Here is a 22,839-nt window from a genome sequence, read left to right as displayed (position 1 = left end):
TACCTTTTCATAGATTATAATTCAAATCAACTAGAAAATATCCATATGATAGATTATTAATTCATATAATCATTAGAATTGTTGTATTTTGCTAAAGAGTGAAATGGGGTGGATAATATTTTCTATGAAAAATATATTGTAATATAAAACTCTAACTGAATTTCGCGAAAGACATAGCCCTGAGACTTGAAGGAAGTATTAGTCTGATGAGAAATGTTGTCGTTTGAAACGTTTGACTGACAAACATTGTTACTAAGAATAATGCAAGAGATTAACCCCTTTTTGCACGTTAAACTGTTCCATTGTTATCTTGAGAAAATAAATTCAGTTACTTTAGTACCACCTCTGAATAAGAAACTGAAAAATGTTTCGTCTGCTACAATACACTTGAATCAAGTTCAATTGTGTTAACTTTTATCATTCAATACTCTATATACGAATCAAAAGAATTACTGTCGCTGTCGGATTATTTCATATTAATTTTTACCTAGATAGAGTATCTATTAAGTTACTCGTGGTACACGTGTTCGTTACTAATGTTGAAATTTATTTTTTTTCCTATAAATAACGTCAAATAAGATGATAAACAAACGACACGTTAAAAAACTTGCAAACAAGTGAGAAATATAGAGAAAATAAACGTTGAATGATGATAAAAATTAGGTATGTTAATGAATACTATGAATATAGGATTTTTACTTCAAGGAGCTCTTAAATACATAGACATGAATCGCGTTCTATTATGACGTGTTGAACCACTAGCTTCTGATGGTCATGCTGCTTGCTGGCTACATCATCTAATATTTCAATGTTTAACTCTGGATCTAATGACTTCATCATTTAATATACGAAATTCGAAGACACCTGAAAAATATTCAAATATATGTTTCTATGGTTTCTATTCATTCGTCACCATAATCCTTTACATTACTTTACATTACATTACATTACAGTCGATCTCTAATACGACAGAATATCTGATTAGTTAGTTTTAATGTTTAGAGGTTTACAACGTTTACAGAGCTCATTTCTCAAACGATTTAAGGCATATATATATATATATTTCTTTTACATCTATGTAAATAGAATAAATAACATTAAACTGACTATTACAAAAATGTTATAAAGTAACTATAAATAATTATGAGTTTAACGCAAGGAACTAGTATAAACGGTCATATTTTGTGGAAACATGAGAGGAGGTGTCATCAAGATCACAGATAACATCAAATTAGACTCCAATTAAAATATTTACCAGAGAAATTTAAAGATTTCTTATTGTGATAGTGAAATTTGAGTATTTATTTTGTTTATGACGCACACTATTTTTCGTAGGTGTCGAATTGTTAAATTTTATGCGTTTGGAATTGGTTTAATTATTGAAAACCCGATAACATCAAACTCTTTCGATTTTACCTGGCTGATGTACAAAAGATCGAAATAAATAGAAAACCGTATAGTTTTCAAAGAGCTCCTACTGATAGAGATAATTTGTTTTAGCGAGAATTAAGCAAGGAATCTAATAAAGTTTAATATAAATGATTATTATGAACAACAAATTTTGATAAAAATCGTATCATTTTTTATCAGTTTCGAATTGTGAAATGTTACCGATCAAGTAAATATTCATATTAAGGCAAGTCTTTGTATGAATCACCACATTTGGAAATATTTTGTCCCGTTAATTGTATACACTTTTGATTTCTTTCTCATATTATTTAAATGTGTAGTTTCCAATGATAAATGAAGAATAGTTTTTTAGACAAAGGATGTTCATCATCATATTATAATAACTTCTCATATTTAAAGTCATTCAAGGATTAATTCTGCAATATTCTGATAATTTGGATTCACAAAGGAAGTAACATTCTTCTGATATGGAATATTTTCCATCACAAATCAATAATATATGAAAAGTCCTTTTCTCAATTGATCATTTTAATTAAGTTTTATTTTTTTAAGAGATAGCTCGAGCTGTGTTTCTTCAATGATCATTTCTTCCTCACACTACTTTTAATATTGATGCGAAGCACATTGACAATCTCATAGTTTCATTTACGTACTGTATACATAAGGGATTGAAAATATTTCAATTCATATAATGTATCTATGAAATAGTCTGTCTACTAGTGTATGACTCTTATTAATAAGAAAATAGATGTATCAGGTTGTTCCAGGTTCATAATTGCTAGCAAAAAGCGAAAAAAAAATTTTAGGAAATTTTCAAAGCCTTATTCTGCTATTCACTCGACAAAGCTTAAATATCATTTGATTTGGAGGAATCTGGAGTCATGGAGCAAAATTGAAAGACCTGAGAAAAATATGTAAAACGATACAAATTTTAGCAGATGATTTCATTTAAAATTTTAGTTATAGAAAATGCTGTAAATTTCATTTCATATGAATAACCTACTTTTTGAAAATTAAAATGTGATCTAATTAGACTAAAATATGCTAAGCATAGCGAAAAAATGATTAAATGACTTCTAAGAAGCTTCAATTTACATTATGCTAAGGTGGATAGTAAGAAACAGACAATATTATTTGTCGCTGTAGAAAATTCATTCAATCGATGTTGAAATTATTTGAATGAAAACTAGATACTGATTCCTAGTTGTAATAAAAAACGAGATTAAAAATTCTCAACGGGTGTTTATGTGTAGGTCAGATGTTCGTTTTAGGAGAAACAAATTTCCAGAATCCAGCCGACAAAAATATGTTGTTGGTGTGTTATAAAACCTTCAATATTTGAAGGATAGCTTCAATACTCTTTGCAGAAACTATTTTATCGCTTTTAGTGACCAACAGTGCATACTAACAGCTTCGAATATCTATTTACTATGAATGTTTCATAAATCATCAGAAATTAAAGTAAAAAATACGAGATACACTGCATTTTTGTAATATACTTTCATGTGAACATGTAAAAAAGCAAAATTTAGATCAACAATCCCGTCTTAAGTTCATTTAAAATTTTACTTAATAAATCTAATATTTTAAAAGTTATGTTCAATACTACATGGTACGAACCGTATATCTAGCGCACACTATGAGAGTCAGACATAAAACAAATTCATTGGATGTATCAGTTTCGAAAGCATATTTGTATAAAATTTCAATACTATGTTGCCAGTATAAGTTTTTTACTGAGGAAACCCCAAATATTTTTCAGTTTCATATCTATTCTAGAGACGGGATCACCTTTTTTTGAAACACCCTTTATTTATGTATTATTCGAGATGTTAAAGGCCGATTGACATAATGCAATACAACGTCCAATACAATGCACAATATTTTTTTATTAAAAGCTTGCGTACATGAAGTTTAGCAGATTGTTTCATGCAAGATCTCGCACTTACAACATAATCGGTTCAGTGCTATTTTTTTGCGTGCAAGCTGCAATTCTAGGGAGAAATCTAATTACTTTTGGCTTAACAATCAACTCATCCATCGGGTTCAAAACTAATACAGCAATAGATATAATTCTTGATCCACTGACCACTTTTTCATTTCGTTACTTACTTACTTAGTTTTGTTATTATCATTGTTAAATCAGTTACAAAATTATGAATCAAATTTTAGATGAGGTATTTGTTTAACTCACTTACTGAGTTTTTATTAGTGGCAGCCATGATGCAATGACAAGAGACACGCGACGTGCAATATTCATCTATGCAATATTTTGACCTTGCAAGAAATTGCATTCAATCTAGCGGCTTTAACACAAATTTCACTTATTTCGCTCGAAAATGAATTAAACCCATATTAAATTACAACACTTGGAACAGTGCTATATATATATATATATATATATATATATATATATATATATATATATATATATACATATAAATATCCATCGTCGCTTTCGGTTAATGAAAGAGGCAAAAGCATTAGAAGTGACAAGCAAAAAATCGCGGCACTCAGATCGTTTCAGGCGATAACAGCCGTGTTCAAGCGTATCGATCACCCACATGAAATATCCTAAACTTTTTGACCAAGAAGGTATAACATTTGCGGTCACCAAAATATCGGTAGCACATCAATTCAAATGGACATTTATACAGGAGCGTCTTGAGCACTATTAACAAGAAATGACAAAAACGATATGAATGATTACAACGTATATACACCTAAAAAAATTGAAAGTAATGATATGGAAAAGGATGAAAAGGTGAAAAAATGTGAAATATATGTTTGTATAAATATTTAAATATTTGTTACTGAAATAAGACGGCAATTAATTCTTAGACTATATGGGAGGAAAAAAACAGATCCATATCGAAATACAAACTGCATATGAAGAAAAATAAAACAAAATGGATTACAAACTTCATGAAAACAGAGTTTTAGTTGTAATTTGACATAAATTCAATGCGTGTATGTGAGTATCTTAAAAATTTCTTTCTCTTTTGTTACCAATATTGTTATTTTTGAGGGTAGTTGCAATGGCCTCGTAGCAGGGCTGGCAAATTGGACACAGCCCCAAAAATTTGTTTTTCTGGTTGGGTCCACCATCAAAAACTCACCTGGGTTTTTGCTAAAAATCATTTTTGAGTTTGTAAATCACAGCTGTAGTATTTGGAGATTTTACTATTTTACTTTTTCAGCCGAAAACCTGGTTGGTTGCTTTTATTTAACTGAAAATTTCAGAACTTCAAGACACTATAACAACATTTATTTTATGTCAGAGGCAGATTCATGTTTTTTTCTACTTTGAAGGAAATAATAAGTCATTAGTCGTATTAGAAGGTAGAAATATACACTTATTCATAATTGAAAATGTTTTCACTTTAAGAAATATAAAAGAAAAATTGTAATTTTGGAAACATAACAAAGGAAAAGTTTCCAGCTATTTTACCTCATTTCGATATTATACTTTTTTTTTCAATTTACTCATTTAAAAGCATATTGCAATTGTAACTATAGATAGACACAACATTATAATGAGAATGTTCATATATTCACTTTTAGAAATATTGTAATAGAAAAAAAAAAGGAAATGTAACATGATGTGTCCTTAATGTCTAATGATAATCCCATTTAAATATAAAAGTCAAATAATTCAAAGAATATATTTCAAATAATTATATCAAGCAATGCAATTTATAGTATTCATACTCTAGAAAATTTTGTTCATAATCTGTTCAGTTTAGACAAATAGATTTATTGTTACAATTTTTGTATATCGACTGATACGTAGAAGTATTTCTCTCAAAATATACTGTATTCAAAATTATATTGAATAAACACTTGAAATTTTGCAGTCTTGTAGCTTTCCACCGACTATTTTTTTTTCTCCATTTATATAGAAAAATTGATAATTTGAAGTGCTAATTCATACTGGCACTAGGAAATTTTTCTCTCTAAACAATTAGCTACTAAGTACCAAATAGGAAAACTTTGAAAATCAGATAACCCCTATTTAGATTAAAATATCTGATACTCCATTTAACCTTAATACCGATTAAGGTTTTCTCATTCGAGAAAAATATGTAATGCGTATTATTTTATTCTGTATTTCTATTAATTAAGCATTCTATTCAAAAGTTTCCAAAAAGATCTATCTAATATCTGATACATAGGAATTTTGTATAATTTCTAGATGCCTTGATAATTTTCTTTTGTCGAATAAAGATGGACTTCATTTGAGTTCAGTTATTTTATCTTCATAAACCATTCAGAGCTGCACATATTTTGTGAATCTAGCCCAAAAATGACAGATAAGAAAATTTTACAAAATATAATTTATAAAATAAGACAAATTAATTTATTTACGCAACAACCATTTGCTCTACAAGCTCAAATTTTTATTCAGATGAAAGTTGGTGACCATCATGACTATTTGTACTTTATTCACAGCTGCTCTAAGCAATTGGTTTGATGTACAGTCAAACCATCCCCTTAAGTTTCGCAGCCATATTATTCTTCGTGGTTCTATACCTCTCTTCACCTCTATCTTTCCCTACATAATCAATCTCTGGAATTCGTATCGTTGTCCTCTCATTACATGATCAAAGTACTCTAATTTGCGGGCTTTCATGGTAGTTAATAATTCTCTTTGTGTTGTGCGTAAAACTTCTTCGTTTGCGATTCTATCTGTCCAAATGCTTCCAGTTTTCTCATTGTTGCTTTGTTTAAATTAGCTGCCTCCATTCCGTACAGAAGGTGAAATTTTCAATTCGTTATTCAAGTTTTCATTTTATGAAATTTACTTCGAACATTTCCATCTCTTCCATGCTCTCATTTCTCGAATTAATCCTTGACCGCAGATATTTTTATTTCTGTACTTTTTCAATGTGGTTATTTTCAGTTTGTAATTGTGCGTTCTGATCTTGCATTTTCGGGTGCATGTATTTAGTTTTATTTGCATTCATGTGTAGCCCATACTGCTCGCTGACTCTTCTTAACTTTTCTGTAATTCTTTGAATATCTTCTATATTCTCCGCTATTAAGATTAAATCAAAATTGTAGGGTATATTTATTTTATACGTTGATAAAATACTTTAAATTCAACATTTTTTTATGAAGCGATATAACCACCGTTACTTATTTATGGACTCGTTCAGTGAATTAAACTTGAACTTTCTCCAATTCAAAGTCAGAAACATTTGGTTGACAATTCATATGAATACTTTTTTTTAATTTTTAAAATATCAAACCAAATGTGATTTTGGTGGCCAAATGTTAGTCCAGTCCTGAATAAAGGTAACTGTTATAAATATACAAAATTCGCATTCGCTTCATTCGATGCTTTTGTACTTGTGAATGGAACCAAGGTGTCACTTGGTATTCTTTCTACCTTCTCAAATAATAGAACCTCACGCCCTTACGATAGACAATACAATTAGTTTTATTCTTTCGCTCCTCTCCTATTATTCTCGCATTCTTTTCGACAAGTTCTACATTTTTAAATTCTTTCAGTTTATTCAAGTAAAATTGTCAATGGTCATACCAGTTCACAAGACAAATGTTCTGGAAGTATAACTTTATGGTAATCTTCTTAATGGAGGATTTATTTTCAACGTGAGTTTATGATTTTATAAAGTGTTGGCTTAATGTCTTTTAAATGAACTTGTTGAAATTTCTCACTTCGTCAAGGTAGTGAACGGCTTGATTTATAGAATTGAGAATTAAGTATTCCAAAATATGATGTAAAGAAGTTGTTGAAAATAAGCTTTAAGCATTATTGTAATATGAGAAGACCGGTTTTGGTATTTACTAAGACCAGAATATCTCTTTTGTTATTGTGGTAAAAATATAAGCTTACCTTACCAAATATCGGAAAAAGGATTGATGAATTGATACTATAAAACGTTACCAGATGTATAGATGATAGAGATTATTCTGGCGCTTAATGGATCTGTAATATCTACAAGCTTTTAAAATACTGAGACATTGTTTATTTCTACACAAGTACTTAAAATTACAATGTGTGACGTAAAACAAAAACCAAGTAATCGTCTTCAGACACAGAAGCTAAAATGAAAATGTTTTTACCAATGAACCTATTCTTCTGAAACATAATTCCAGCGGAAAACTTCACATTCATTCCCGAACTAATGAATATGGTACAGATTTATGTGCAATATATTCGCTAAATATACAAAAAAAGTGAATGTAGCAGATTTCAACTCAACAGGAATCAAAATATCCACCTATAAAATTTATCTATGAAATTAAAAACAATTATTTCTAAATACCTCAATAATTAGAAAAAGCAATAGATTACAATTTGATCTATTTAGGAAAGCACAGCTACATAAGGTTTGATTTTTCAATTGTAACAAAATTAAAATGGCAATATACATTTTCTGGTACATCGCTAGATTAATTTCTCTGAGAATGAGAAATATCGCATCATACATACAAGAAATATTTGACTGTATTTTAATACCTATTTTAAGTTTTTTTAATAAATAATTACAATTTGTAATTATTTTCATCCTGTCTCTTTATGGCGAACCGTTTCCTTGGCTTGTACAACGATTTCTAAATCTACATATCTTCTAGACAATAAATTTTAACGAGTTGAATAATGAGTTTCTTTTGCTGAAAAATCAATTGAAAAATTCAGTTTCGCTGTTTTTAGATTGTAGAGGTTGTCCTTGTAAACGTTAACCATATTGTTAACCATTGGGCTCGAGCCTTGCGCCGAATAAACTAATTCAATAGATTCTGCTTCCTTGAGAGAAGATTTTTCTTTGTCACAGCATTATTTTCACGTCATCTACTCACCGAATTTATGCATAAAGTCTGCTTATTGTTCTGTATATGTCGTAGGTCAATAGACAAGATGGGATTTTAGCTAATATTCCAGGATAATAGGCTGATGGCGCGCCAGACAAGCACATTCTCCCGGAGTCTTAGCTAAATGTCAGACAATAGATTATTCGTCGAAAAATGATCAAGCGTTTGTCTATTCTCCTAGGACTTTAGCTAAAATTCGGATAACAGACTATTGGGATTACAGAATAAGATAAAAAAATAGGATACAAGAAGTCTTATTCATTTATTTCTTTATGTCAATCAATCATTTATTGCAACACGCGGAGGCTTGGTGACATTGTGATTTACATATTTAAAGCAAGAATACTGGTTTGTTCCACATTGTTCACCTAATAATTCACATAATATTCTTCTACAGGTACACAGTAAATAACAGCATCTGTTTGTTTTTTTCTTTTCATTTATTTTTGATTTGCAATAGTTCATAGCTATTCACATAATGATAGTAAGTATTGTAAGCTTTGGGTCCAGCTTCTCTGTCTGGAGGACCAGCGAGTAAAATTTGCTTTACTTTGTCTAACTGTTCATTATCTTATATACCGCGATTACCTTTCTAACTATTGAACAATTTGGCCTTTTTCAATAGATATTCTATTATCCGAATTCTAGCTAAAGTCCCAGGGGAATAGACAAACGCTTGGTCATTTTTTGACTATGAATCTATTTAGCTTATATTCCGGGAGAATAGGCATGCGTGGCACTGCATTAGCCAACTTCCTATTGTCCTGGGATATTAGCTAAAATCCCAACTTGTCTATTGATCTACGATATATATATTTCCTCGTGAGAATTTAACCTCCATACACTTTTTTTATCGAATTAAAATATGTGGTTAGTTATGTTGTTTTCTTTCTCAATAAGTGTCTATAATTATCAGGGATTCGGAAAATTAGTCGGTAACAACACATTTCCAATGCTTCTATATGGTTCATAGTCCAATTCAATCAATGAATCGCCTTGCAGCGATGAAACAAATTCAATGGGCTATGTTTTCATTAGTATTTTTCTTTAGTGAATAGAATAGCTTAGTTTTTACGTGACTATGGAGGTTTTCGTAATTAGCAGATGTCTCTACTCACACAGATTCCTATATAGGTGACTATTACTTACAAAACAATTCATAAATACACTGTTTAGTTGATTTTTGATACTTGAACTTAGATACAGCTTTGAATACTCCCTGTTGCTCCAATATAACAGGAAATATTTTCGTCTCTTTCCTCATTATCCTAAAGTGATATTTGAAAAATAAGAAGATCTACAAGAAAATATACCCGAGATTTCACCTGACTTGATAACCACTTTAACTGACCAGGTGTTTCTTCAAATGAAGAAACATGTGGTAGGTTTCGTATGCTAGATTGGGAATGTAGGGAAAAAGATCAGGTACTATAGAAAAAAATCAGTTATACCCTCTTGTTTTTTCAATTTTTCGAATTGCCAGTTTTTGAATTTCACTTCTTCATGGACCGTTGGTTTTATTTCTATATAAAGTAGACCATCTATATCTTATCCTCTGTTTTAAAAATCATTTCGATCTTCATAGTGGAGTAGTTATGTACTTTTGTTAGAAATTTGGAACCCAACGTCAACACAACTTCTATTTTGATGCGTTAATTGCTTCTCTTCCAACTTAACTAAAGCAATTTAAGTTGACCATTTTTCTCTCAATTATGGATTATTTATTTGTACAAATATGTTTTCTATAGAAGTTGTTATTGTGGTATAAATTCCATATAACTAAATATCTTAAATAACATTTTTCCATATTGTGCCTCCAAAATATCGAAGAGGCAATTTCATCTCTCTGAACTGAACGTGAATGAAGAGAATTAGTGATGAAACTAATGCATTTTTAATGGGATCCCAAAACTCGTAAATCGTTCATAAATAGCAGATATAATGTTTCCAATTTGTAGAAAAGCACAATCTTTAAAGATATTACGCCGCCACAAATTCGCCCAGCAGTTTCAAAACCATAAACCATATACTGACCTATAAATGTATCTTTTTTAAGTCAAATCGAAAAAAATCATGCAGTTCCTTTCCATTGAATCAAAATTTATTCCATCTTTTTATCGCGTAAACCCTTTGTACTTAATAACTATTTATGAACGATAAATTATTCAAATTTGATTTGCTTTATCTCTTATCTGAGTAATTAACTAAATAAATCAGATATAGAAATCAATAAATAACATTTTATACTAATAAAAATTGTTTATGAATGTATTTAAGTCAATATTCTGTGCATCTTTCTTAGAAATGTTGAGATTTATTATACAGTTTGTCTCGAAAGAAAGCCTATCTTCTATAAGTTATTAAAAGCACAAATAAGATACCCGCACGAAAAAGTCAATAGGAAACAAATAAGGACTGCGCGGAAATCAGTTTTGGTCACTCTTCCTGAAGATTAATTTTACAAGGAAAATTTCTCTACTCATGTTTAAGTTTTATTAGTCATATTGGAAGTTGCTCCATTCTGCTATAACTAAATAGTCGAAGAAGTTTCATAGATCTGGCATCAAGATATTGTTAATGATATCCTAACATAAACTATAACCGAACGGTTAATTCTGAAACTAAGAACCAACAATCCCTCATATGGATATCTTAGCCTAAAGAGTCACTTTGAATGAATGCAGCGCATTTTGCTTATTTCGAACCTATTGGTTAAAAATGAACAAAGCAAGATGTTGTTGAACGTCGAGAAATGTTGAATTATTTCGTTCACGCCACCACCGCCATTACTTGGGGTTGTAATTCTTGCACCAATTTAATTTTGTATCGTAGTGAAGATATTCATACAACATGATGGTCAATTCATATTTGCAGCATTATCATGTTTCCGAATTGAATAATTTGAATCTTTAGCAGGAAATTAGTTTCACCCTCCACGTTTTTTGACGTTCTTGATGACCTTGATAGCCCGAATTTCCGTTATTCTAGTTTGAACTAGCACATTATTTAAATGATGTGTGTCAATGAATTATTCACAGATGGATACTAAGTTTCAATATCTATAATTTGGTTAACTTGGTTTTAAATATAGTTACGATAATGTACTATGCATTCGTTTTGTGGAAGCTCAAAAGTCGGACTGAATCAGATACAGATAATCATTAAAAAACGATCTATGTCAAAAAATTGGAGCACCACATTCAAAAATGTATCTATGTAAACATTTCTATCGTAACTATTCCGTCTGAGTCGCTCAATAACTAATTTACATTTAAAAACTATCAGCATTACTGATGTCAAGTGAAAAACTTTACGTTGGCTAACGAGAAAAATGGAAACGAAATTAGATAATATAAATGTTGAAAGAAAAGTCAATAAGAACGATAAATTGATCATTTTGTCAAGTTGCCATTATTGAAGAGGGTTGCAATTCATTAATGGTTTTAGATGGTCTGTAGTGTACATATAATTTCAAATACTAATATGATATAAAAGAAGTTCATTACAAAACTATATTATACAGATATTTATATTGTAAATACTAGACAATAGACAACATTCCAAGAAAAATTGAGAAAGTGTAGAGTTTCCCAAGAATTGTTGATTTTTGGTTAACCTTTAAGTTGAGTCTGGAGAAAATTAATAACTGAATAACTAAAATTTTTGTGTTGTCTCCTAGAACTGGATTTATGAACAAGATTATTGGCCCTAGTAGAAATATTGGCCTGTGATATGCTCTTGATCGAAGGAAATGGAAATCAACAAGATTATTGGAAAAAGAAGTCTTGGCACAAGTATGATAAGCCACCCCAAAACGATCATCATGAAACTCTATACATAGACTACTGATATTACGAGAAATCGATTTATCACATCTATTTTATACGGAAACATTTATTTCCGGAGATACCGGAAGTGACCATTATCTCAGGAATGCTAACAGATATCCATGGATTTTGGATTTTGGATTTTGCGCAGAAGAGTTTCTGTGGAAACGTATGTAAATGCATTATTTTAACGAAAAATCAGTAGATAAAATAAAAATTTAGTAATTTTTGGAAGGTTAGGTTAGCTTAGCTTAGCTTAGGTTAGGTTCGGTTAGGTTAGGTTCGGTTGGGTTAGGTTAGGTTAGTCTAGGTTTTTTTGATAAAAATGATATATACTTGAAATTCGTTTTTTTTTTGTATTATACCTCTGTCACTTTACGATAAATAATGTTGATTAGCGTATCAAATGACTCAATTGAACTTCAAAATTCTCAGAAATATTTTCTATTAGAAATAACCATGCGATTGAGTCTTCCGCCCTCCTACACATGAAATTATGGTTTAACAATAAATTATATACAAGATTATTATTAATAGCATTTACGTGTTTAGTGTATCCCAAATTCACAAAATTGAGAAACATATCAATTCCGTTTTATTTGATTTGCCAAAATTTTATTTCATCATAAAACTTAATTTTCTACCTTCCTAAATAGTTAATTTATACGATCGAAATTGGCTCGAGAATATATTAGGGACAACCGAATTATAGAATGATTTTCTGAATTGGGGGTAAATCATGTCAGTTTCTCGTTAGCAGAAGGTTATTACGCCACTTAGAACCCCTAAATTCCCTATTAACATTCATGTTTATTCATAAAAAGCCTACTATACAATAGTTTTGGTACCTAAAGTCTGTCAAAGATCGAATTTGATGTCTTCATTAAATCAAAAGAGGCGCGGCACCAATTGATTACAAAATTTAAAAGGTTGGGTACCATTCGGCGTTGTAAAGTCTATAAAGGAGCGTGCTTAGTTTTTCCAATGAAAGGGATACATCCATTATCAATTATAAAATATTTTTAATGTGAAAATTTGTGACAAACCGTAGTTGGTTGCGCGAGTTTCGATTCTCAAGATAGGTCTACAAGTTTACTATTTCTATCACGGAAATACAACTTCTGAAACTGTCGATTCTAAAGCTCAATTGTTCAACGGAATGGTACTTGTTCAAAGGATATAAAAATGAGAATTTTACGGGAACGGAGCAATATTTGGAATTCACAATAAACGATAGAATAAGAACTGATGATATGTGTCACAACAAGGACGTTGACTACTGTTAGACAAGTGAATACTAAAATGGGTTACTGTTGGCTATAAAAAGTATGAAAACGAGTTCCAGTAAATGCCATAGAAGAAAGACTTGTTTTAGATGCTGGCGTTATATCGGATACGTCAAAGATCTATGATATAATAACAGTACAACCATAATGGATAATTGCGAAAATTCCGAAGGAGAAAAGAAGCTTTTTTCAGATTTTCAAAGATGTTTATCTCCTGTCACACCTACGTTTCTGACTGTGGTTACTTTCTCATTTTATGGGCAAATTAAATGAGACCTTTTTATTGAACGATGTTGTGCCTCATTTAGGTGAAAAGAACATTTTACTACTTAATAGTTACTTTAATTGGGATATTGTAGATGATTTCACCCATAATTGGTAGTTAATTGTGATGTACTCTCTAATGATACATTTTTTTATATTCAGGTGTTATAAGTAATCTAAAAATTCTTACAGAATTCCAAGTTGTTCTGTTGTATTTTCTTCTGTATACTGTGACACTATGCAAATAAGAGCATTTCAGACCTCAAATATTTGGGATTTGACAGTGAAAATACAAATAAAGATCGACATTGACAATTACTAGTATTGATAAGTTGGTTGCCGTGTCAACCACTCTTACCAAAAAAATACTAAACTAGTATATTCGATACTGAGTAAATTGCGACCTTTGAAACAGATGTATCAAGTTAATACGATTTTTTATTGTTCGTTGAATTTCTGTCCTAACATTACGTGAAATTTTAATATAACTTTTTTAATTATTCCAAATTTTTGGACACACGCAGCCCTTTAGTCCACTTTAATAGTTATTAACCTTTTTTAAAAATTTAATCTGGTGATTTTTTGTTTAATTATTATATTTATCATTACTTCATAGCAGCATTGGTTATTTTTTGATGATTTTAGAATCAAAAAATTCTGAAAACAGAAATAGGATTAAATGATGTTTGAATGCACTTGAAACTTTGCATCATCATCATCATCATCATCATCATCATCATCATCATCATCAAGCCTTTCAATCCTTTGGATGATGACTATAGCTATTAGCGCTATAAAATCCTTTTTTTGGGGTAAATTCATTCTTCTGTTTTTGTTTTCTTTATAGTTTATCGTTTGTCTTGGCTGCTTTTGTTATTATTTTCCATTTATTTCGGTTCTGGCATTTTGCCCTCTATATTAAGCGCTCTTATGTCCTCTTCTTTCTCGTTGGAAATTTTGCTTGATAAATCTAAAATTGGAAAAATTATGTTCAATACTACGTGGTTCGAACCGTTTAACTAGCGCATTCTATGAGAGTCAGACGTAGAAACAAATTCATTGGATGTATCAGCTTTCAAAACATATTTGTATAAAATTTTAATACAATATTGCCAGTCAAAATCTTATAGAAAAAAAAATGTGTATAATCTTTTCATCTTCAACGCCTTTTATCTCAAATACTGTTGACGTTACGAAATATTTTTACTGAACAAACCCCAAATATTTTTCAGTTTTCTATCTATCCTAGAAACGGCATAATTTTTTTTTTGAAACACCCTGTGTCACTTTTTTCTGAAAATCGATATTAAATAATCTTAAGTAATTTTACTAAAGTATCATGCGAAAATTTCCGCTCTAACGCCTCACATTGATTTGAAGATTTAAGTGTTAGCTATACGCTTCCTTGCCCAACATTATTATCCACAAAACTATTTTGTGTATTATAACAACTGATCCTATGGTCCATGGTCCAGTAGACTCAGTTTACGACGGTCATCTTTGAGTTCAGCTGTCTTTCGTGCCGTTGCGGTTTTTTACTTCAACGAATTTAAAAAAATATATATCGCCTGAGGTCTGTTTTTTTCTTGTATAAATAAAATCTGATTTAGTGATTGTTTCAGTTTTTTGGCCTTTATAGTTAAATGGTTCACTAATTTTTGTGGCTCTTGTATTAACTAATTGTGTAAAAATATTATACACTGTTTGATTCCGGAACTAGAGAACTAAAAGTATGAGACCCACACTTTTGTGGAAAAATAAATGAAACAAAGGGATCTTCCAATTAATTAGGCTCTCTAAAGCTACGTGTAAGTTTAAAAAGGAATAATATATTCATTAATTCGTATTTCATTTGATAAAAAATGTAAGTGATTTTCGAATACAATGAGTATTCGTATACAATTTATAAACGTGATTTAATATATTTTTCCAGTATTTCTAAACTAATATTAAACTACTTCATCGAACTCAGACATATAGACAAAATTATGAAATGAAATTTCGGAATTGAGGCGTCCGAAAGTTGATCGATATTATAAACAAAATTTTTTTCTTTTCCATACAAACAATCGAAAAGTATAATCTCATATATGTTCTCAAGCAAATTAATGATAAGCAAATTTCTCTGTAGTATTCGCACATTACGTCATCTCCTTTTTTATGAAGTGGTATCAGTTAATTTTCTTACCAGTTTGTAGGTATTTCTTTGAGTCCCATGCTATATTTCCTTTTCCTGTATGTCCTAAATATTTTATCATTTCCGCTTTGGTGTTTTCTTTTCCACACACTTTTTCTATTTTGATTATCCACTTTCTCTTTGGCGATTTCGTCTCCTGTCCTTATATAATTGTATAATTCCCCTTCATCCATCCACGAGTTCTTCTCTTGTCAAGTTTCTACTTCTGAAATTTTTTTAAAATTCCCTCATTGTTTCTAATATGTCTTCCGTGTTTACGTTTATATTTTTGGTCTAACCTCTTATTCTCCTTATTTCTTCTATTCTTTTTCCTCCCATTGCCCTTATTTTGTTCCAAATCCTTCTGTTATTATTTTTATAATTATTCGATAATCTGCGAGCTGTTCCCATATTTTCTTTTTTGCTTCATTAATTTCTTTCTTTACTTTGCTTCTTGTGGTTTAGTATTCTAGTATCTAGTTTCTAGTAGTTTCTAGTATTTATATAATTCTTCCATGTTGACTTTTTCTGTTTAATCGTTTTTCTTATTTTTTCCGTCTATTATCTGGTTGTGTGTCTTTACTTTTTATTGTTATTTCTCTGAATAACTTCCATGCTTCTTCTAGCGCCACCTCTTGTTCCAATTCACCGAATTTTCTATCCGTTGCTTCTTGGTATTTCCTTCTATTTTCTTTTATTCTCAACCTATGTATGTTCCCTTCCATCCTCTCTTCTCTCTTTATATTCAGTACTGTTTTCACTTCGTGCTTATTCCTGCTTCTGGTATTGTTACCACCAAGGTTGCTACTTAAGAGAAATAAAACGAATATTTATAATTCGATATGGCTTTTCCATTTTTAAAAATATTCTCCTTCACGAATTATACACTTTTGCATATGTATGGACCAATTATCGAAGCATTGTTTCCATTCCGATTGAGGTACCTCCTAAACATGTGATTTGAACATATCAGCCGCTTCCTCAGGGGTAGAAAACTCACAATTAATTTTTGATCTGCGCTAATAAGAAGAAATCAATGGCTGCCAAACGAGGACTCCCTTCAATTCGGTGTTTTGGCTGTCCAAAATTGTTATTGTTTGAACTGATGTGTGAGAACTCTTATTATCGTGGTAGAAAATTCGTTTTCTGCGATTGCTTTCATTCATATATCCTCACTTATCCTTTCCTTTATCTTCCCTGTGTATGTTACGCAATCTATTATACTTTTTGCTTCTCTTTCTTCTGGTGTAAATGTGTATTTATCCTGTAGTTTTTGCTCTCTATTTCAGTTGCCTTTTATCAATTCATTGGTAATAAGGAATTCAAGCATTTTTCTTCCATTTCTGTTTGTTATTTCTTTTCGTTGTCCTCCCATGCATACGACATCTCGATTTTCGTCGTCTTGTATTCGGGCATTTCAATTTCCCATGATAATTATTCTCTCAAAAACAAGCAATCACTAATTGTTTGTTTGGTTGATAGAGAGCCGTGTAAAAGAATTTGGACAAGGATTAAATAAACTCTATGAGCAATCATCAAATATATCTACCTTATGTTATAATGTTTTGAAACCGTTTTTTGGATTCACTATTCACTACTACTACTCCTAATACTACAACTACAATCACACTTTCAGTTGCGAATTTTGTTGATAAAATTAGGGACACCCGAAGACAATAATTGTGTATATAAAATAATTTTTTTAAATTATTTATGTAACATGGGGAAGCTTATAGCTTAGTTTACTGAAGAAATCAAGGTTGAAAGTTATGTATTCTCCTCGTAAAAACCATAAAATTTGAAGAACCAAAAAATATCAAAATGTCACAGAAAAAAAAAGAATAATCCAACAAATTTAATAACTTATTTCAAGATATTATTGAATTGTCTAAAATCTATAACATGCTGTTCACATGAGACAAACAACACAATATTTGAAGACTGGATTAAAAACATTCGTTACCTATAAAACACTGATATGAAATTACATCTTTAGAACAAAACTAGTGAATTTTTTTATATGAATAAAAGTTGGAAATTTATTGATATACTATCTAGTTTGGTCGATTAAATGTATGTGCTCTCAATTAATTTGATGAAAAACAAAAAGCACCATATGAAACTTTCCTACTCATAATATTTGTCTTCTGGTGATTGAAATAATGAATTTGGAGAAGAGGTCAGTTTTATCCAAAAAACTGCACTATTTACTATTATCTGTAGCCCTTTTGGCTCAATCAATCAAAATATAAATCAAATTTGTCTTTCAAAAATTATAAAAAAACTAATTTCAAGACAAAAGAGACCTAAGATCTAGACGATTTCATTGTAAATTGTAACGAAGTCTTTGCCAGCTATATTATGAGCGGTTTCTTATTGGGAACCTGACAATGAAACACTAAAGTGGACTAACTTTAATATATTTTCCGATTTTTCGAATACTTATGTATTCATCGTCTGAGAAATAATTAATTAAGATTAAGGTGGTTTTGAATTGTATTAATTCTTGTAAAAATTTTCAAATTGATAGGATTCAAATTGACTTTGATGAAATATTTCTATCATAGAAATAATGAACTTGCAAATTTCTACAAGAATACGTAAGTATTCGAAAGCTTGGGAAATATATTATAGTTAGTCCATTTTGATGTTTCATTGCCACGTTCCCAATAAGAAATCGCTTATATATATAAACAAAAAATTGAAAAAAGTAACTTTTTCTTCAGGTGCTTCTAAATAACCTTTTTACAGTCGGTAAACAGTTTTATTCTACACAATGAGAATGGTCAATCATGTACGACCCACCTATTAGCGGTGGGTGTCGCGCGCTAACCGGCACCTGTCGATTGTATTGCTCTAGTAGCGATTGAAGTACCGTCTCAGACTGGTAGGTACTTCGAAGGATGCCTATTAAGTTGTACGTTTGCAGTAAGTTAGTAAATATGAATTTTTTATTGTAATGGATAAAAACAACATCTGCCTTTACACTCAAATTTTATAAGGACGATTTGTAGCGTTATATTTAGGTATCCGAAGAGTTTCGTGATGTAAGATTGAGGTAAAAGAATGAAAAATTCAGTCTTCAGTTTTTAGTATTTACTTTTTCATAACTAGTAGCAGTTGAGGTTCTTCAAATGTAGCATAGAGTTCTATAGATTGATTCTAATACAAAATAATGATATAGGTAATAAGGTTATTAATTGTTATATAGACAATTTACTAACGGTTTTAATTGGAGGATATACTACGTGAACAGAAGCCAAACGGTAGAAGAAATGAAATATGGATCAAAAATTGGATCGCACGGCCTTCATTTTTGGGAGCGTCTAGCACCTCTCTTCAGGAACTAAGAGAATATAAAAAATTCCTCTTATAGGAATCATCTTCGAATGTTAGCAGTTAAATTCGATGAGTTACTTCTCAAAGTTTCAAACGACATTCGCGACAAGATAATCACACGAAAAATGCAATTTTTGTTGGGACAAAACTGGTTTGTATAATCATCACAGTTTACATTCCAAAAACATTCCTCATTCATGTAAAGTTATAGAAAGTTCACACATATTATTTGAATGCTAGTGACTTGATAGTAGAGTACTAGGTTGAGCTTACTAACATGTCCAAATACCATTATAATTGATAATACCTTGAATATTTAATTGCCACGAGCAACATGGGATAACACGATAGGAATAATATTGGGTCGAAGCTAAAAATTTTATAAGAAACTATATTCGCTTTTCAATTTTGTGAATAACGGATTCAAACCTTATTTTCAAACAATTTTACATGCAATACTTTTGACACTGCTCCTAGTGACGAGCGAAACGTTAAAAGATGAAAAATAAAATCCAAATTCTGTTTATGGATTTTTTAAAGTGGATTTTGAATAATCTTTATTTTTAAAATACTAACTGCCTATTAGGGATGAGGATGGAAAAAGTAGGTGGATTCACCAATCTATTTACTGTCACCGAATATGACATTCTAAGAAAATTTTAGAAACATTTTATTATAATTTCACATCAAAACAAACTTAGTTTACAAATAGTTTGAAGCTAGTACTTTTGTTTACTTTGTCCCAGACCTGTTCATATTACTAGAAATGGACTTATAAGATGTCTCTATTTGAACTCCACGGGTCTATAGAAACACGTATTTAACGATATTGCTTGCATTTGAACCAATTTTCATCAGTAATTCATGCTTGACTCAAATTGAGCTTCTGTTACATCACCTTCTTTGAATTTTTGATTGGAATTCAAGAAGAGAATATTATTGACGCTAAGAATTTCGAAACAATTGCTGTTTCGTACAAGTACTTTTAAAAGACGATCCCAATTAAATTTTTCAAATGCATCTTATATCTTGATACGTATTTCAGTCTATTACTATGTTTGAATGGAATAATCTTACTATTTCTTTGTATATCAACATATAGAAATGCGCTATTACTTTTCAATCACATTTTCTGTCAGGATAGCCATTACTCTTTGTGGGTTACATGGATGTATGAAGATCAGCTTGATACTCGATATTAAGTTGACCAAATCGGTGCATTACTGATTGATTAACAAAAAATAAAATATCACCAGCAGGTGTGTAAAAAATATTATAATAATAAATTGCGTATTAAAATTACGCACTAGTAATAACTTATCATTTTTAGGGCGTTTTAATTTTGTGAATATACAGGTGTGAAAAGATTAAGTTAAGATAACGCGAAAAAAGGATAAATTAACTAATCATCACTGACCCCATTGCGTAAATTATCAAAAATTACTTATCGCCGATCTGTTACAAATCTTATGTATGAAGTCATAAATAAAAATAAGTAAATTAACTTTTCAAAATAACATATATTACATATTGAATCTAAATTACGATCGAAGCCTACCTGCAAAATCGGAAATTTTGATCTAATTTTTGAAATAGCGGCCTTTTATATCAGAGAGATAGCTTATAATTGAAAATACTATATCCTCCACAGAATTTTGTTTCTTTGTTTTTATAGATTGATGTGCGATATTTACCAGGTAGGCTGTCTTATTACGCGTTCGGTGATGCCACTATGGATAACAAATTCGTATCTGATTTCACCATTGAACACGGTTTTAATCATTTTCGAAATGAAAAGTGGTTAAAATTAAAAATATCACAAAAATTTTTACATTTCTTTCTAACATTTGGTAACTTCCTTATCCATTTTCTAATACTGTCTTTTTTTTCTTCATAACAGTGAACAGGCAGCAGTCGCGTGTACTCGCTTATACTCCCTTGTCGTGGATTATTCGATCCAATCTGTTGCAACACCAGTTGTTCAAAATAGTCACGAAATATTCTATAACAGTGAAGTACATTTCAGAATATTCTATCGTTGTGTAATAATATAGATGAACATTAAGTTACAGGGGAAAGAAGAATAATCTAATTAGCCTCGTTACACTTTTCACTTGTTTGGATCATTTCCCCGGAATAAATGTACATCACAATTGGAACTTCCACAATTTGTTGAACTCATCCGTTTCCATCTTGATCCCATTGTATTTAGGCCTCTTCAGTACGACGTCAAATGATTCCATTGGAAATCCACTAAGTGACCTTGTAGATCTCTTTTTTAACTGTTAATTCACTTCCTCAACATTTTTACAGAGCTTGCTTGCATTCAAAGTTACTGTAGCCTGATCTCACTATTCAATAGTAAATTATTAGCTATTTAACTTGGAACCCCCTCAGCAAAAAGCAAAAGAAACATCTTCAGAACCACTTCACGGGTATTTTTCGTATGATACTTTTTGATACAATAGTCTTCATAGAACCATTGGTGTTTATCCATCCAAACTAAATCGACACCTTCACTTTCAGGAATAAATTCATTGTTATTTTATATCTATTGCCTTTTTACGGCCACTATCCTTATTGAAGACATAAGGAAAAACTGGAAACACGTTATAAGGAGTCATCCACCTTCTTAACAGTCTATTATGCCATTATTGAGTCGCATCTCCGATATGCCCTTCCCTTTTGGGGTATGTGTAGTGTGACTCAATTTGAGCGAATCTTCAAACTTCAAAAGAGAACTGTTGGATATTTACTTGGACTAAATAGCAGAAATCACTGCTGGGACTTCTTTAAAAGATTAAAAATTCTGACTCTTCCTTCCTTATTCATCTTTGAATTCTTATACTTGCTTCTCCAATTTAAGAAAAATCATTGCACAGCTATCAGAATTAGTTAAGGGTTCAATATTTTACAATATAAAAAAATGCGCAATCACTTGCCAATTGAAATCAAATCGATATCATATTTTCCCGCATTCCGCATTTTATTTTATTGGTATCTTTATTAAGTTGTTTTTATGTTTGTTTTTTAGTTTTATGACTATAAATTGTAATTTTTTGCTAGTATAACGATATCGTCTGCAAATGTAGCTGCTGATACATCACTGTTATTTGGTACATCTGCCGTGAATATGAGGTAAAAAATCATAAGCGTGACTGAATATTAATAACATTTCGAATATCTCTGAGTGTTTTTGACAAAACCCGCAGAAAATAATGAAAGCTGTGAATAGTATAAATAAATTATAAGCAATTATCCTGACTTGTTATGGTGTATAAGTGTGAAACGGAAAAAGAAAGAAGCATACTGAGAAAAATATCTGAAGTAATTGGGCATTGGAAATAAAAATAAAATTTTCAGGTTTATCCAAATTGGTGAAGGATTATAGAATCCAAGGGAGTTCAACCTAAAACTCAGATAATTGATTGAAAACATTTTGTTCTGGAAACCTACTTCTTATATTTTGAAGTATCTTTATTGAGTTACTGTCAAGAAATGTCATAATCTTAATTTATGTGAATATACAATATGTTTAATAGAGAATGGACCAAATATATTTCAATTTCATTAATAGAGAGAAATACTCTTAATTTAATATTGTTGATTAAAACAAATTCCATTCACCTGTGTATAAATATTGTTTGAAAAAGGAACCCTTATTTTTGAGCTTTTATTAAAACCTACCTCATGATTA

This window comes from Diorhabda sublineata, chromosome 9 (assembly GCF_026230105.1).
Source record: "Diorhabda sublineata isolate icDioSubl1.1 chromosome 9, icDioSubl1.1, whole genome shotgun sequence".
NCBI classification, from domain to species: domain Eukaryota; kingdom Metazoa; phylum Arthropoda; class Insecta; order Coleoptera; family Chrysomelidae; genus Diorhabda; species Diorhabda sublineata.
This window is presented reverse-complemented; position numbering follows the sequence as displayed.